The 17745-nt window shown below is 38.9% G+C and overlaps 1 protein-coding gene across 2 annotated transcripts in view; it reads right to left on the bottom strand.

Moving 5' to 3' along the window:
• Positions 1-17745, bottom strand: part of LOC106523440 (uncharacterized) — a 55702-nt gene that overhangs the window by 37055 nt on the left and 902 nt on the right. The window lies entirely within an intron of this gene.

Raw genomic sequence — 17745 nt, 5'->3', positions numbered from 1 at the left:
ATGAAAGGTAGCAGAAAGAAGAAAAAAATTATTATTGATATCTGCCCCTTTTTCAAAAATAAACAAATTGAAACAATAATAGTCTACTGGTGATAAATCTTACGGCTCTTTTCTGTAAAATAAAGATGGGAATTATGATTGTTTTACATGCTTTCCCCCAGACTTCAATACAGTAAATCAAATGTGGAAAAATTATTGCATTATACTGTATAACATAAACAAAGCTTTGTCATTAAATAAGTCCCTTACTACAATACTACAATGGATTTGGCTATTTTTGTTCTTAAGTGATTTATGTGGGATTTCCATGTCAGCTTTTCATCAATGATAACACCCAAAAACTTCACCTCATTGACTCTACATATCTCAACATAATCAACTGGAAAAGGAAAATCAATATCTCTGTTTCTATTACTGAATATCATATAATTAGCTTTATTCAAATTTAATGATAATTTATTTAGTTTAAACCAAGTTAACAAATTCTGTTTGCATCATCCCCATCATTCATTCTATATTTTTTCCTAAACATAAAAATGTAGTATCATCTGCAAATAATCCACATTTAAGAAGCCCATACACATTTACTAAATCATTCAGATATAAAAGAAATAACTTTGGTCAAAGTACAGAACCCTGAGGAACTCCACATGTAATGTTGCAGAGTTTAGATCTTATTTACCTGYACAAACTGTTTCCTGTTTTCCAGATAACTAGATATCCACTGTAGTGCTGGACCTCTTACACCATATTTATTTAACTTTTCAAGAAGAATGGTGTGGTCACTGGTGTCAAAGGCTTTCTTTAAATCAACAAAAACACTAACACAATACTGTTTTTGGTCAACAGCTGTTGTTATTTGTTCAATTAAGTCCATGAGAGCCATTGATGTAGAAGTTTTAGCCTTAAACCCATTTTGACTGCTACTTAATATATTGTGTTTATTAATAAATAAATCTAATCTAGTCACAAATATTTTTTTCCAGAATTAAAAGACGTCATCAAGGGAAGACCTGTTCATCCAGCCTTGCATGTTGGAGCCAGAGTCTGACCCAGAGAATGAAAATGACAAAAATGTAGTTGTAAGGTCACATACTTTTGGCAGTTCTGTCGCATATTTTGTGATGACTTAGTTYAGAAAACATMATAGAAAATAGAGAAAACTGCAWGGGCTRAAAAAGATGAACTAAACAGAAAATAAAKATATCTACACTGAATTGGGAGAAACYAAATTCCAAATTTCTGCACTCCTAGAGACTCCAAGTACACAACAAAATGTATTTAACAGCTTAAAAATTGGATTTTGCATATGTCCAAATTAACTCCTAATTGTTCAAAAACAATGTTTGTTTTTAACATTTATAAAGTTCTACTAATCCCAATTAAAATTGTTCATAAAATAAAAGCATGGGACTCAGAAGTATAAGACTGTATTCCCAAGTTGGACCAGCAGGGGGCCACCAATTATTTTAGGGGTTGGCTTTGCCCCTCCGGGCCCACTTCTTTTGTGTCACCTCTGTATCCGTTACCTAGACCTACAATGGAAATAAAAGATATTGATGCTGAACTTTTATGAACAAATACTGCTCCAGTTTTAATTTAAACATCTAAAACCAAATAAAAGTCTATCCAACGATTAATTTATTTAAATATACCGTACACAACATGGTTTGATCTGATCGCAGACACAAGTGAATGTTGGTAACCGAGTCATAAAGACACCCTGGGGTCAAATCAGCCAAGTGATGGAATTTTTCACCGGTTGTTGCTCTTTCACTTTTGCTGCAATTTTTTGTTCTGAGCGGAAGAGGTGGAAACAAACCACCATCCTCCACCTGTCATAATGACAGCGCATAAAGTTCAAAGGTGTGGTTCCACTAGAAGTCATTTGATACTGAGAATGAGAGTTTACGCACCACATGCAGATGGAGAAACAGGCTCCCCTTCTTTGTATAAAGTGTATTTACTGTATGTGTGCACAGCCCACACTCTGAGTCTGTAAGGTTTTGTGGATTATTARAGCAATAGTTTATAGGCTTTTGAAGGGGAGTGCTGTGAAAAGGTTATGAAAGTTTAATATATATTTTTTCTTGTAGATAACTTTTTGAGTGAACTCTGGTCACACTGAGAAGCTAATGACTTTATTTTATAAACTTATTCACATCCATTCTGCATTATGTTTATTTACTTATAAGTACTAATAATGGCAGACGCAGCTAGTTGTAGCAATTCTGGTGCAGCCTGCAGCACTATTAGCAGGAATATTTTAAAATGTTTGTGAGGACAATTGTGGAGTTTGGAATTGTTTGAAAAGAGCAGATTACTACTTTGGTCTTAAACCCACTCAAACTAGCCATTAGTTCATCAGTCCAGTAGTAGTTGTACTAAAATTTTCCAAACTGAAGTTGTTTAAAACTATCTAAAACAGGTAAGATAATAATTATTCATAACATTTCCACAGAACCTCATAGATGTGAACTATTTCTTTAAACTATTAMCAGGCTTATATCGCCCTAACAATGAGCAAACAGATGAACTGTTTATCACAAATACTGTATTTCCATGACAACTTGACAAATTATTTTAATAAAAGCCTCTTGTTTCTCTACCAACACAAAACTACATCACTAAAAAAAATGACTTTTATGCCACTGCCTGTGTGTGTAACTTCTTTAGACTGCAATTCTGGGTTTTTGAAAAGAAAAGTCCTTCACTCTTGTTTCTAAGTGACAGTATAACTACTTGTTTAGAAATTGGTATAACTAAACAACACCTCACCGCTTTAATACTCCACGGCTGCTGCAAGCATCCAAATCAAATGGTTTTCAAATGCTTCTTTTGACATCATGAACATTCAGCACACTGGCTTGTTTTACACATCGACACAATGCTGAACAAATAATCCCGAGCAGCCCCGTCCTTTATCACAACAGAGAAATAAAACCGACCTGAACGCCGCATCGCTGTGATATTTTACAGGCGTTACTGCGGAGGAAGTTAATGAAACAATCTCAGAGCATGTCTGGCCTGCTCACCTCGCAGTTTTTTGAATTCCAGGGAGATTTATGTGTCTGCCAATTTGAGTCAAGTTAATACAGTTCAGGGGTTCTGTTAATTGAGTTAGTTCAGTTAAYTGGGTTAGCAAAGATTTCACGACAGACACCACGCTGACAGACCCAGCTAGGTATTGATCAGACGAGTGACTGGTGGGTGGTGGCAGGTGTTTTCATTAAACGAGTGCAAACACATGGAAAAAACACACTGAACAGTGCATTTACACATAAACCTACTCTGGTTCTTACATTGCAGGGCGGGGGGTCTGCAAACTTTCCATTCAACAGAGCAATAAAGATAAGAAAACTCAGTGTGTTTGTTGGATGGAATGAAGATTTGTAATGAATTGTTGTCATTTATGCTTTTACATGTTGGGACAATAAAAACTCTTATAAAGATGGAAAAGATTACTTTTATTTCATACCTCCTTTAAATAACATTTGAACACTGATATATGGAGGCCTATATTAGTCCTTTCTATGTTCGTAAAAAAAAAACCAGTCTAATAAAGAAAAAAAAGTATTTCCTGGCATTATGATAAATTATTAGAACAAACAAAAATTTTGTCAGTGTGTTGAATATTTAATTGAAATTTCTTACTTTACAGTAACCAAAGCAATGCATTTTATTAAAGCTTTTTTCCTTCCTTTTGTATTTTTTAAATCAAAAGTAAGCCTTTACTTATTTTCTTGTCTTATAAGAAAGACTTGCCATGTTTTTTTTTGTAGATTATATTTTCTTTTACCTCAAATGTGTTAAAAATGTTGAATCTTCTGGTGGACTTCAGAGAAGGACTGCACTATATGGCAGGAAATTAAATGAATGAAATGGCTAACATGCTAATGAACTATAGCACAAACTTAGCAGCATTTGCTTCTTTTAATTTTAGCATTTTTCTGTCAGAGACTGTTTATTGACATAAGATGGGACAATAAAACTGCTAAAACTATAGCTTTTTTATTGTCATTAAAAATATAAATGTATATATTTTTTAATCATTTTTGGTCAAATCTGCGAAAAGCCAACAAGACAAGTTAAAAAGCTGCATGTGGTTGCAGACCCACTATTAATGTGCATCAGCTAATGTGCCATCAGACGATGGCTGTTTGCAAAAATAGTAGCAATGGGTTTATGTTAGCGCATGAAAAAGAAAAGAATAAAAGTGTGAAGACAAGGGAAAAAAATCAGAAACCAACTGGGACCTCAACTGTCTTTCATGTAGAGGTGAACACACAAAAAATAAAATGAAATAATCATATCCAGCCCAAAATAGTCCCGGTGTTTTGCTCAATAATGTACTCATTCAAAATGCCTTTTTTTTGTTCTTCAAAGCAGCCTTCGAATGTAATCATCTATGTGTTAAGATGTCACCGTGGCAACAGAAACACACACATTTTGTTCCAGTTACACAATAAATGAAATGATTTCAACATAGTGACTCCAGTCCTGTAATTTGCCACTAAAACGACTGCTTAGCGTCAAGCTTTGATACGGGGCTTGCTTCCGTAAGCTCACCTCGCTATCTGATTGTGGCTACGTGCAATCTGCAAGGTGTCGGGGGAGGAAGCATGGAACTAAAAGACAATTTTTTGGCTTTCCAGACACAGAGAGAAACTCAACGCCACTTGTGTCACTTTTGCTTCCTCGCTCAACTGCAATCTGCTGCCTCCTAAAATAGCTCAGCGTTTCTCTGAAGCCGCATGAGCTCGTCTCAACACCGAGATAGACGGACGGGATGCATGCAGCAAAAACAAGACGATGTCAGTGCAAACAAACCACAGCGTGCGCACGAACCAGCTGCAAGATGCAACACTGCTGCGTGACATGGAAGTGGCTCCGTTTGATTTGGAACGGGAAATATCACAAACGTGTGAGCGTGGGTTTCAACGTTTAGACCAGGAACAACTGCTTTTAAAACACATCCCTTCGTTTTTTTAAAAACCTGATTTGAGCAAATGACCTTTACACTAACCACCGCCAAGGTTGTCGGATCGAATACTGGCAGGGGACCTTTCTGGGTAGAGATTGTATGTTCTCTCCGTGCATGTGTGGGTTTTCTCCGGGGACTCCGGTTTCCTCCCACGGACCAAAAACATGACTGTTAGGCTAATTGACAACTAAACTGTCCCTAGATGTGAGTGAAAGCATGAATGGTTGCCTCGTTTGTCTCTACGTGTGTCCCTGCGATAGACTGGAGACCTGTCCAGGGTGCACCCTGCCCCTCGCACTGTGACTGTTAGATATGAGCACCAGGGACACCTGTGATCCTGAATGGAAGAAGCGGGTAAACAATAATGACATTTTGTTCATTTTTTTGCAGAATGTCTCATGAACTGCAAGACCAGTTTGATTAAAACGTGCACAACGACAGTGGGCAATATGCAAACCTTCAGGCAGTGATGGGCAATCCTGCTCTTCAATGGCTGCTATCCTGCCTGTTTTAGAGGTTTCTCTGCTCCGACACATCTGATTTGAATGAACAGGTGATTACCAAGCTTCTGCAGAACTTGAGAAGGGAATTAAATCACTCAATCAGGTGTTCTGGAGCAGGGAAACAAGTAAAACATGCAGGACAGCAGCACTCGAGGACCATGATTGCCCACCCCTGCCTTCAAGGAATAATGGGCCTTTAATGGAGAAAGTGTGTTTGACATGAGTTACTGTTTAATGAGAAATTTCCAAATTCCCCAAACCTGAACCTTCAACAGATTGACCTTCTTCTTGTTTTTGTTTTGATTTGGTTGTGAGCTGGTCTTTACAGCGAGAGGCAGCCTCTCGAGTGGAGTTCAGATGATGCCATCGTCTCTTTCCACAGGCCCCTCTTATTAAGCAGCACCACTAAAAGCTCGAGGATTCTCTTACTAAAACAATCAATACAGGCTCTGTCTTGCCGTTATCCCCTGAGCCCTAAACTCCACCCTTCATTCTTCCTCTAACTTTCACTGTACCCACACAGCCACTTTCATTCACAACTAGAGGCCTGGCATTGATTGAAGGAATGCATGTTGCCTGCAACTTTGCCAGAGTTCTAAACTAAAACTCTATTAGCCCACAGATTATGTGTTTGGCATGATTCTCAGCTGAAACAAATTTGAGCTCAAAATCTGTCAGAAACATGTGCGCCACATGACTAGTTTCTGAGAGTTTCAATAAAACACGTTCTGTAGGTTGTGACATATTTTGCTAACAGGCAATCTGCATTGACTACAACAGTTAATGCCAAAGTTTTAAACAATGATTTTTCACAATATAGTAGCCAGTGTATGTTGTGGTTATTACTTTCAGCTACTACCACACCAAATTTGAGCCCAATATCTTTAAAATTGACCAAATTATTCCAATTTGTGTGTCCTCTGTAGTTGCTTGGTTGTGGCAGCCATCTTTAATTGGGTTTAGTCTAATGATTGCATTTTAAGAGCTTCCTTAAAATCTGTCCACTGGTTCAAGAGATATTTTGCTAACAGACACATGCAAATGAAGGATCACCTGACTTGTGATGGCTGCAGGCTGAGATGGATTCTTTCAGGAGAACGTTTTCTTATTATCTCCAGCCTGAGGCAGTGAGACAGGTGGGACAAGTACTGCAGAGCAGAGGTCTGTTAATAAATATAAATAAATACTGTCATCTTTGAGTGCAGAGGCTGCGTGACTGTCAGAGGAATCGATGAGCAGATAAGTGTTGCAAAGGTGAACCCATCCACCGGCGCGTGCAACGCTTCCACCATCAGCCTCTCTAACAGGAAGAGACAAAAAAAAAAAAAAAAAAGAATGGTACAATTGTGATGCAAAGCATGCAGCTGACTGCACACTGTTTATACCGACACACTGAATAGAAGAACTTGACTGTTTTAGATCATTAATGGCGAGCTAGTATATTGGAGCTATTTTTTTGATAATTATCTGGTTACAACAACTATATTTATTTCCAAAGTTCTAAAAACAGAATGTAATTATTTGTAAATTTAACAAATCCACATTTTAATCACAGTGGAACATCAAAATCATGTCAGTTTAAACTAAGTAAATGCACAATTTTTACTGTTTTTATAGAAAAAAACGGATCTAAAATAGAGACAGGCAAGTGGCAACAAAAAGGCTGTAAAAGTAGATGATATAAATAGAAAACAGCTGTAAGAGCATTTTGCAGCTAATTAGTTCATTTGGCAGCAAGTAAAATGACTAGAGATAAAAAGAACATTTTCAAGAGGCTGAATCTCTCAGAAGTAAAGATGGGCAGRGGTTCACCAGACTGCAAAAAATGTATAAAAATAGTGAAACAATTGCCAATTCACCACTCATCTAAATAACTGAGAGGTGAAATATTTTTAAGAGTTAAGAGAAGTCCAGTTGTCTCCTACTATACTGAAAATCTACACCAACACAGTGCAACAGTTTTAGAACAATATTCCCCAAAAAAAAACCTGTGAAGACTTTGAATATCCCATCATTTACAGCTCATAATTTGATCAAAAGATTAAAAATGTTGAGAAATCTAAGCAAAATGTGTCTGGCCCAGATCTGGCCCACACCTGTCTATGTGGGAAAGAAGATGGTTCAGGGTTAACAGCATTAAAAAAAGGTCTAATTCTGTTCTGGACATCACTACATGGGATCAGGAACACTTCCACAGATCATAGTCTGTAAACACAGTTCACTGTGCTATCGTCTATCATGCAAAGAAGCCAAATGTAAACACCATGCAGAAATGTTGCCATATTTGTTGAGCCAAAACCAATTTAAAATGGACTGAGGCAAAAGAGAAAACTGTTCTGAGGACAGATTAATCAAAATTTCTTTACTATGTTCCACTGTGAGTAAAACACGGCTTTCCAAGATTTGCAAATCATTGCATTCAGTTATTTACATTTCACACAGCGGCCCAACTCTTTTGGCGTTGGGGATGTACTTCCTGCTGAGATATTTGCCCACAGAAGCATTGCAGTCCAACAATCCATCTTTATTGCATTAAATGATTTTCACGTTGGCTCAATAGGCCAATGACTAACTGTGTGAGTGTTTGCTTGTGGCTGGCAGGAGTTGTTGCTCTGAATTTGTGGCATCTTGACAGATTGATGCAAAGTTTGCCAGTGGAGGTGTAAAGCAATGTCTGCAGAAACGCACACCTGCAGCCTGCAAGGTGCAGGTTTGACACCCTGCAGCAGAGCATTACAAGTGGTTTGATGACATGTTTCTGTCTCTTAAAGAGCGTGCAGGTTTTTTTTTATATAATGTACAAATTGTTGTGTCAAAAAACATAAAGAAGTGCAGCTGAGAGGAGAATCCAATCCCTGCTAATGAGATCCCTAAGGTTCGCTGTGATTGTACAAATTAATCTTATTTTTTTCTTTTTTGTAAAAATCCTTCTCCACCCCGCAACGTGTGACAAACTCATGGTTGAAGCATGAATAACAAAATATATTTACCTCTTGCTGAGCTGCAGCTGTGAGACTTTTTATTTTTTATTTTTTTGAGGATGCTCTGAAAAAGGAGCAAAGCGTGTCAGCAGTAAGCAGCAGAAACTGTGAGTGGCGTGTATGCAGTGTCATATATTCCCAGGCAAAGTAAAAAGGGCAGGGCAGGTCAAATTTCCTTAGGCCAATGTAACCAAAAAAAAAAAGAATTTGTCTTCTCTAAAATATTGATTTTGCACACTACCCAGCAGAAAACAACACAGATGTCATCACAGATAACTCATTTCCAGGAGATGGGAGAAAACATGGCCTCGTGTCCTTGTGAAAGGCTTTCTCTCAAAGGCGAAGGTGGAGGGTAATGGTTTTGCTCGTATCTGCGTGCATGTGGCCACAAACCGATGGACAAATTTAAGTAAACAAAGCTAGCAAAATCTAAAACAAGGGTGTCAAACTCATTTTCACTGAGGGCCACAGGAGCATTATAATGGCCCTCAAATTTGATGTTTTATGTTTAAAAAAGAAAACGTCTCATTCCTGAGGACCGCTAACAAACAGTAACAGAGCTCAACATGATATTTCCTGCATAGAAACAGTGTTTTAACCTCTTACAAACAGTGAAAAGTACTATGTTTTCGACTGCCTAAATGGAAAATAAAYGATGCAGAAATACTATTGAAAGTAAAAGTAAGGGTGTCTTATTCACTGTTGACCTGTGGTGAGYAGCTGCCGTCTTGATTTCTGAACTCTCCCACTGTCCAACAGGAAGTTCCCACTGGATGGGCATTCCAGTTTAAACTTAAAGTGGGAAATYCCCACTTATAACTAGSCCACAGCAAAAGTAGCWAATGAAAATGCAGCTAAATTRAGATTTTACATGAAAAATCTCACCGGCTGGTAGCTGCTGGCTACTCTCGAATCCTGTGCACCTTCGTCTATTAGTGGGACGCCATCATTTCACAGGTAAAATAATCGACACACAGGGAGATGTAATTAATGGTCAACGCTGACTTTAAAGCAGCTTATTTAAGGACACTAATATGTCTTTGAAGCTCTYGTGGGTCACTTAAAATGCTGCAGTGGGCCATATTTGGCCCACGAGCCTTGAGTTTGACATATGTTCTACAACTTCAACTCCAGCTGAGAGTCATCTGCAGCACATATTCTAAGCATGACACCTCGGGAAATCACAAGATTGAACATGATATTGTTTTCAAGGTTTCACCAAAACGACTACAACTCTATAATTTTTCAACACAAGATTATGTAAGTCCAAAACTATGTTTTCACTGTTCCCACATATTCTTACAGTCATCTGGTTTAAATAAGTATGAGTAAACATAAATGACACAATAGGCATCTTGTTCTTTAGAAGCATACCAAGTTAGGTCATATATTTGTTTTATTTTCTGAATGTATTTTTTTCCCCCTTCGGAGAAAGGATGTGTTGTAATTGTTGAAGCTTCGCTGGTTAGGTAAAACCATGCAGCATTTTAAACTGCTTTGTTTGACTTTGTGTCCATCCTTCTCATCAGCCTACCTGACCAAACACTGGTGGGATCGCTTTGCAGACGAGAGCGAATGTCTCAGCTTGCCTGCTGGGAGCAGAAGCAGAGCATGTGGAGCTTTACATGAAACAACAGAGCAGCGATGCTCAGAGCCAGCAGATTTTTTCACAGAGTTGCATTATGAGCGCTTCGTAAATGGGCAACGTGGAGAAAATAACAGCATAACTATGCAAATCACTGCCTTTTTTTTCTGGACTTTATTTACTGTGCCGCCTGCTGTATCTACAGCAGTTGTGAGCCGGGACATTATGCTGGAATCCTGCTGAGGCATGAATCAATAATTATGAATTACAGCGCCCCTGCTCTTATGGCGAGCAATCAGCACGCAGAGCCTGCACAGTGAGACAGCGGATAATAAACTTCCAGKGCACTCAACATGAGGGAGGAGAATCTACATCTGGACATGTGACACAGGAATCGTAAAATTATGGCCCTAACTTTTTATTTTTGAAGAAATTCTTAAACACCCACCGCGTTTCATGCAAGAGATTTAAACTAAGATCATCTGATTGTAAATCACATCATGTGAACTCCTGCAATAATGTGCAATCCTGCTAAGTCTGTTAGCGTTCAGAGTATGTGTCCTGAATGACTCTCAGCTACTACTACGTCAAATTTTAGCTCAGTGTTTGTAAAACTGACTGAGTTGTAGTAACTTTYATGTTGGCTAAAGCTCATTAGCTGTAGCGGCCATCTTGAATTGGGTTCACTCCAAAAAGTAATCAACTGAGCATCTAATTACTTTCTATAAGTTTCCTTAAAATCAGTCCACTAACACACACACTTACACAGACACGGGCAAATTATTATCACATTCCTCCATCAGCAGTGGGTGATTTTACTTTTCTAATTAAGCTTTTATTTTCAAGGTTGGCTTTTTTTTGTCATATTTTTCTACCAAAGGGGATAAATAACTGAGGGCATTTCTTATCATTCAGTGAGACTTTCTGTCTTGAACCCTGTGGCTCACACACCCGTGTGGCACTAACACTGGGTGGCAGGTCAGTTGGAAGCCCCGTGCTCCCAGCAGCCCAGGCCGGCTCACATCTGTCCGGCTGACTGACCAATCAGCCACCCCGCCACCTACAGATCTGAGATGCTCACATCATATTCCTCCACCTTTTTGCAACCAAAAGACACAGACAGTAACCGACATACTCCAAGCTGCTCCCTCTCCTCTCTGCAGCGGAATTACTTTTTTTAAGTAGAGAATGATTGCATGAGAAAATTAATCAAATTGGCAAAACGTCTGGTAAAATCTCAAGTGTCTGCAGACAACTGAGGAGTGCATGAGGGKAGGTCTATGATTGGGTTTGTATGGTAATATAAATGAGTGTGTGGGAATGATAATGTGAGAAAAGATGGATGTGCACTGGGCAGGAATTATCTGAGTGTAGGAGAGTGTTCATTTGAGAAAGAACAAGAAAAGAAGTAGTTCCAAGTGAACAGAAAAAAGCTGTTTTGTTCTCAGTTTCTGATTGGCTYGTGGCCTGTCTGAGAAATTCAGCTGCACTTCTGGTAATGTTTGGGTTTCAAAAGAAATTTACTCATCGTGAAGGAATTYGGGACAACCCACAATTCCAAACAATCAGTGAAAAGCAATCAAAAGACTGTTTTTCTGATGTTGATTCATCACTTCTCGTTTTCACCCAAAAACTAAGAACCTGCCTCTGACATCATCTTCTCATCAGTACCGTACCATTAGTTAAGCAGCTTAACTGTAAACGATTGGTTCATGCTTCACTTTTATTCAACTAAGGATGAATGATTATTAACCAGTGCCCCGAAAGGTGGGCAATAATGCATGTTTGTAGACATTTGTCGGTCTGTTAGCAAAATATCTCGTGAACCACTAAATGGATTTTAACAAAACTTTCAGTGAGTAACCACTGGAAGTACATGTACAACTCATTCGATTTGTGAATCAGTTTAATTTAATGTGACTGCCACAGCTAAYCARCTTCWGCAAACACAAACATAGCTACAGRTCAGCCMTTTTCACAGATATTCAGGTAAGATTTGGTGTGGTGGTAGCAGAGAGTCATCTTCAACACAAGCTCTTAGCGCTAATAGATTGCAGAAGTTCATTGCGTCATATTGTGTCATTAATTGTTGTGGTCAACTTTGTCTGTTAGCATAATATCTCATGAGCAACAGGACATATTTTAATAAATCTATCAGAAAATGATTATTGGATGTGCAACAACAACTGATCATTTTATGAAGCCAATTCAAAGTGGCTGCCACAGACAACCTAACCTTATCAAACACAAAATGGCTGTAACAGCCTGATACGGAGTTAAAATTGGTGAGGCAGCAACTAAGAGTCATCTCCAACTTATATTCCAAGCATTAATGGGTTGGATAACATTTTTGCTTCAATTTTGGTTTCCAAGAGCAATGTATTGTATCATAATCATTCTGCATATTTTGCCACTTTAGTCATAGAGAAATGACTAATCTTTCTTAAAGCTGCCACCTTTTTGCTTTAAATCTGGCAAAGGTCTTAGTCTGTGTCATTGGGATATGTCCTTTGAGGGGGGCCTAAAACCACCACAGACTTCAAGTGACACTGATGTAATTTAGTTTTGCTGCTAATTCTCTTTCAAACTGAATCAAAGTCAGTCAGATTTTTAGAAATGTATCAGGAAGAAACGTTAAAGCYATTACATTACAGCAAGAGAAAAGACTGCATGAAAAAAAATGCTTTTTAACTATCACCTAAATGTTTTTACATTTGTGAATAAAATAATGTACTAACTATCATGCTTTTAGCCTGCTCAGAGAGTCAGCTTGTGACAGGTTGAACCATTTTATTCGTTTATCTATCTCCACTTAYGAGGGCTTTTTACGTCAATCTGTGCACTTTTAGCACAAATATCKCAAAATGCATGAGAAACCACAGCTTGATTAATAAGTTAAATCTGAAAGCCCCCCCCCCCACCTGAATGTGTATGAGGCAATAAAGCTGCTTGTTCAAAGCTGTGAAGGGGTTTAAAAGATCACACATATGCACAGCTATTGCAACTTGACACAACTATAGATTCACTAATATTAAGTAAATCTAAAGATCACTCCTTTATACACCATTTTTGACATTTGAAAGCMAACACTGCCTATAGTTCATTCGTTCTAAATTCTTAGATTGCACATAGACATATTCTAGTCTTGTGTATGCTAACATGTTGCAAAATTTATTCCAGACACTTCAGCTTTTCTGCTCGACAAGACGACAGAGAGAGCGCCGAGACCTCAGTGCAGGTGTGCAGGAAGAGAAGCGGCGGGAGCGTATTTTTCCATCTCTGTAAGCTGAAGGCAGTGAGGGATGATGATGACGATGGGATGGAGGCAGGATGAGATGAGGAGGGGAGGAGGGAGGGAGGAGGAGGCGAGCGCTCGAGTTCTGTCGCCTTGGGTGCATCAAGCAGCAGGAATTGTTTTCTGACTGCTCTGTCACCCTCAGCAGAACAGAAAGGCTTTTCTTAAAAGTGCTCGGCCACAGATGGTTCGGAGTCCGACACGCTCGGAGGTTTTTAACACATACAAAGGGAGAATGCTGAAAAACCTCCGGCGAGAAATGCAGAAAAAGAAGAAAACGTCGAAGTTTGTGGGAAAAGAAGCTCCTGTTGAACGTGTGCGTGGGCAGGCTGCGAACATAGCTGCCCAGGATTCACAGAAAATTAGGAAGGTTTGAAGATTTAAGCGTGAGAAATGCACTCATGGTGGGAGGAGTGAACCTCACACACGTCAGGCTTAACAATCCATGAAGGAATGCAGATCGCCCGCTTTACCCCCGAGCTTTAGACTATGATCACTTTACGTTGAGATATAGCTGTACGAGTCACAAAAAAGCTCCAAACTAATACCACGTCAAATTTTATTTCTATATTTGTAAAACTGACTGAGTTGTACGTAAGGGGTACACCAAATGATTAGTTTCTAAAAGTTTGATTAAAATCTGTCAAGTAGGTCATGAGTTGTGTTGCTAACAGAAAAAACAGTGCTGGCTCCAAAGTTTTAAGCAAAGTGTGAAATAGCACTTGAAGTATGTACAATTTGTGAAAAGCGCTCAAATACTACCACACCAAGTTTTAGTTCAGAATTTATAAAACTGACTTGTCATTTTTGTGGTTTTTTTTTGGGTCAGTTGGCTGTGGCAGCCATCTTGAATCGGTTGACACCAAGGTTGTAGCTGTGTCCAAATTTAGGGACTGCGTCTTTCACAGGCCACATTTATCAGCCGTTTGTGTCACTTCAACTGAAGGCTGTCCCAATCTGAAGACTCCTCCAATATCGTCCTCTGTTTTCTCCGATTTGAGGGATGGGTCCRGTGGATCCTAATCGACCACCCTATCCCAAGATGCATTGCAGGTTGACCAGAGATTCTTTTTGTTTTGCTTGTAATGGAGGATGTAGTGAGAGAAAGGAGTATGATTTTAAATAAAAATCTGGCGGTATAAAAATTTAAAGTTTAAGGCGGTTGTGATGTTAATGCTTTTGTTATTTGCATAGATGTGTTTTTAATATTCTTGTCAGAAATCAAGCTCGTATATGACAAGTTCAAGTTTAGTCTCTGAGCTAATTTTGTTCATTTCTAATATTAATAACATTAATATATTAATATTTTGCTACTTTTGATCTAAAATTGCTTCTATATTTGCTTCTAAGGGCTGGAAGGCCGTCCAAATTCACATCCAATTTTTTCCAGTCTTTGCGGTCAACAAAAGACCCGGCCCACCTAGACCGAGTAGGTCAGATCCTTTGAAGGATGCGACCCCGGAATTTGGACACAGCCTACGTCTCAATTCAGWGGTTGCAGCCCATGTAGGGCACATTTTTCTGCTGCTTATGTAACTGCAGTAGGCTGTTCCAATTCCATGGTGCCTACTCATGTGGCTGACAAAATGTAGGCTGCATCTGAGTATTCTACGTGGCCGACAAGAACCCAGGACTGATTACGTCGTCGGCAAACTTAACAGAAAAAACAAAGACGGCGGACTTTGATTTTTTTTTTTTTATGGCAAAGTTTGGAAATTCATCACAGACCAAATCTTTTCTTTTTAAATGTACGTTTAGCAACTTAGCTGACAAAACTTTTTGCTTCAATGAAATGTTAAATAAAATGCAATTACAAATACTGATATTGGAGGTAAACCCAAATTATGAATGTTTTGTTCCTTCTTCTAAAAATTCAACACATAAATATGTGTTGCATTTTTGGAAGTTGGAAGTTTGGATTCTCATTTGACTTATCGTGATCATGTATAAGTCTTAACCACTAAGTTGAAACAGAAATTATACGTTTATTCAAAAATTAGATCCAATCTGACATCTTCTGTTTCAAATATCTATCTTCATGCCATTATACTCTCAACCATGTCGTACTGTTTACCTGTTTGGTCTCTTACAACAAATGAAATCTTAGAACCCATAGTTAGGCTCTACAACAGGGCCTACAAAATTCATAAAAAACTTCCTGGTTGGACTCATCACTGTACAGTTCTTTCATTTTCTGATGCCTTGACATTTCAGAATTATGTTTTGTATAGTGGTATTAATTTRTATTTTCAGATCTTCCAAGGTGCCAATTATGGAACTCTCTGTGCATTGCTGCCCAAATCAAATTCCGGAAGTGGGAATTCAACTACATCTATTACAAAAGGACAACTGATATTACCAACTTTTAAAAACTGTTACGACAGAGGTCTTTCTTCTATGTTTATACTAAAGCATGGAATGACATTCCTCAAAACATAAAGTCCATTTCAAAACTACAGCCCTTTAAGAAKAATCTTGTCTGCCATCTGCTGGACACTTTTTGTTGTGCTCATATTTAGACGTCCTATTTTGCAAATGCTGCCTTCCTGAAATTTGGTATGCTTGTTTGTCTTTGTGTCTATGGTGTATAATGATGTGATTGTGATGCTGTATTTCTGAGTGTTTTATGTGCTGCAGAACAGGAAACTGCTGTAAAACAGCAATAATGCTGAGTCAGGCTTGATTATTAATAATCTTTTCCTGTTAAATAAATAAATCAAATCAAATCAAGTTACACCTCTTGTGAAAAGACCTGTGAATACATGTTCCAACTGAAGGCATGATATGGTAACAGGACAGTGCATGGTCATGCAAACATACGTCATCCATAGACTAGACGGTCTCATTTCACAGCCGTTTTATGCAGTCTACATTGGCGGCCTACGGCCCACGTAGGGTGTGGCCTACTTGAGCTGCAGTCTACATGGGCTGCAACCCCTGAATTGAGACACAGTGCAAATGTTACTCAGTGCTCAGGTCTGCGAGATATTTTATGAAAAGGTAAAAAAAGGTAAAAACATTCCAGTATGCCATTGCCGCTCTTCAGCGTGTGGTAATAAAACCAGTAAATGATGGTTTGGAGGTGAACATGRCGCGTAAGCTGAAAGCCGTCTCCCACTTCTAAGCATGGTGTAATTCAGGCCATCACTCCTCAATAAGGCAGGCGAATGGGCCTCAGGGGTGACCCTATACTGCTTAAGTCAACACAATGAGTGTAATTAGGTGGACTGCACACACAGACACACACACGAAGGAGGGAGCTGTGAGGCATAGTAATGGAGGGGATTTCATTCATCTGCATGCACTGGACCTGATGCTGACGTTTCTCTTACAGACACACATTTAGCAGCCGTCCAAGAGAGAAAATCACGACAATGGGACAGACGGCGATCATGTAAAGTCCACGGTCTGACATGTAACACATTTTAAAGACTTATTCTCAATGTCACCAAGACATGGTGAAAAAAGCCCACTAAACTGATATTAAAAGATGAGGTTTATGTTTGAGCTGATTTGTTCAAAGTCCAAAAATAATTAAAAGTCTAGCATTCTTTGAAGGAATGCATATCGCCCATCCCCTTTCATGACAAAATGTAATGTTCGGAGTATGTAAGGATGTATTTCAGCTACAATCACACAAACTTGACCTCATTATCTGCCATTTTGAGTAAGTTGAAGCCGTGCCRTGTTGGATCAGCTGCTGTGGCCATGGGTTGCCTCTAAAAATTAGTCAGCTATCCATCTTTTTTTTGAGAAATTTTATTGAAATTTATTTAATGGCTCACATGATAATTTGCAAACAGAGTTAGTATTTGATGGCAAAGTTTTAAAAATCGATCTGTTCAGGTAGTGTTTGGACTACCACACCAAGTTGGGCCTCAATAGTGCCACTTAGCTGAAGCAGCTTCCTTTAGTTTATTTATTTGACCAGGCACATCACATTGAGATCAAAGATCTCCTTTGCAAGGGAGGCCTGGGTCTGTGTTGAAAATGCATGTTTTTGGTTTCAGAGAGGAAACCGGAGTACCTGGAGAAAACCCACAGAAGCACAARGAGAACATGCATYCAAACTGGGGCTCAAACTAGAGACCAACCACTAATCCATCCTACTGTCCAATCACCTTGAACAAAATAAACCGTCAAATCATTTGTAGGTTTCCATCCAGTGACCACTTTCTGAGAGTTTCATCATGAGGTACTTTGCTAACAGACAGGACAAAGAGGCATTTTGGGGGCAAAATGCCTCACCTCAGATAGCTGCAACAATCATTCAAAGTGTGAATAAGGAGGACTGGTGGCGTCCTCCTAGTAACCCACCCCCTCCGGCCACCACTGGATTAATGAAAAGGAGACCCCTCCCCACCTTCCTTTACACACACACACACACACACACACAC

This window comes from Austrofundulus limnaeus, unplaced genomic scaffold (genome assembly GCF_001266775.1).
Source record: "Austrofundulus limnaeus strain Quisiro unplaced genomic scaffold, Austrofundulus_limnaeus-1.0 Scaffold3, whole genome shotgun sequence".
In the NCBI taxonomy this organism is placed as follows: Eukaryota; Metazoa; Chordata; class Actinopteri; order Cyprinodontiformes; family Rivulidae; genus Austrofundulus; species Austrofundulus limnaeus.
The sequence above is the reverse complement of the archived record's forward strand: the minus strand, read 5'-3'. Positions and strand labels throughout refer to the sequence as shown.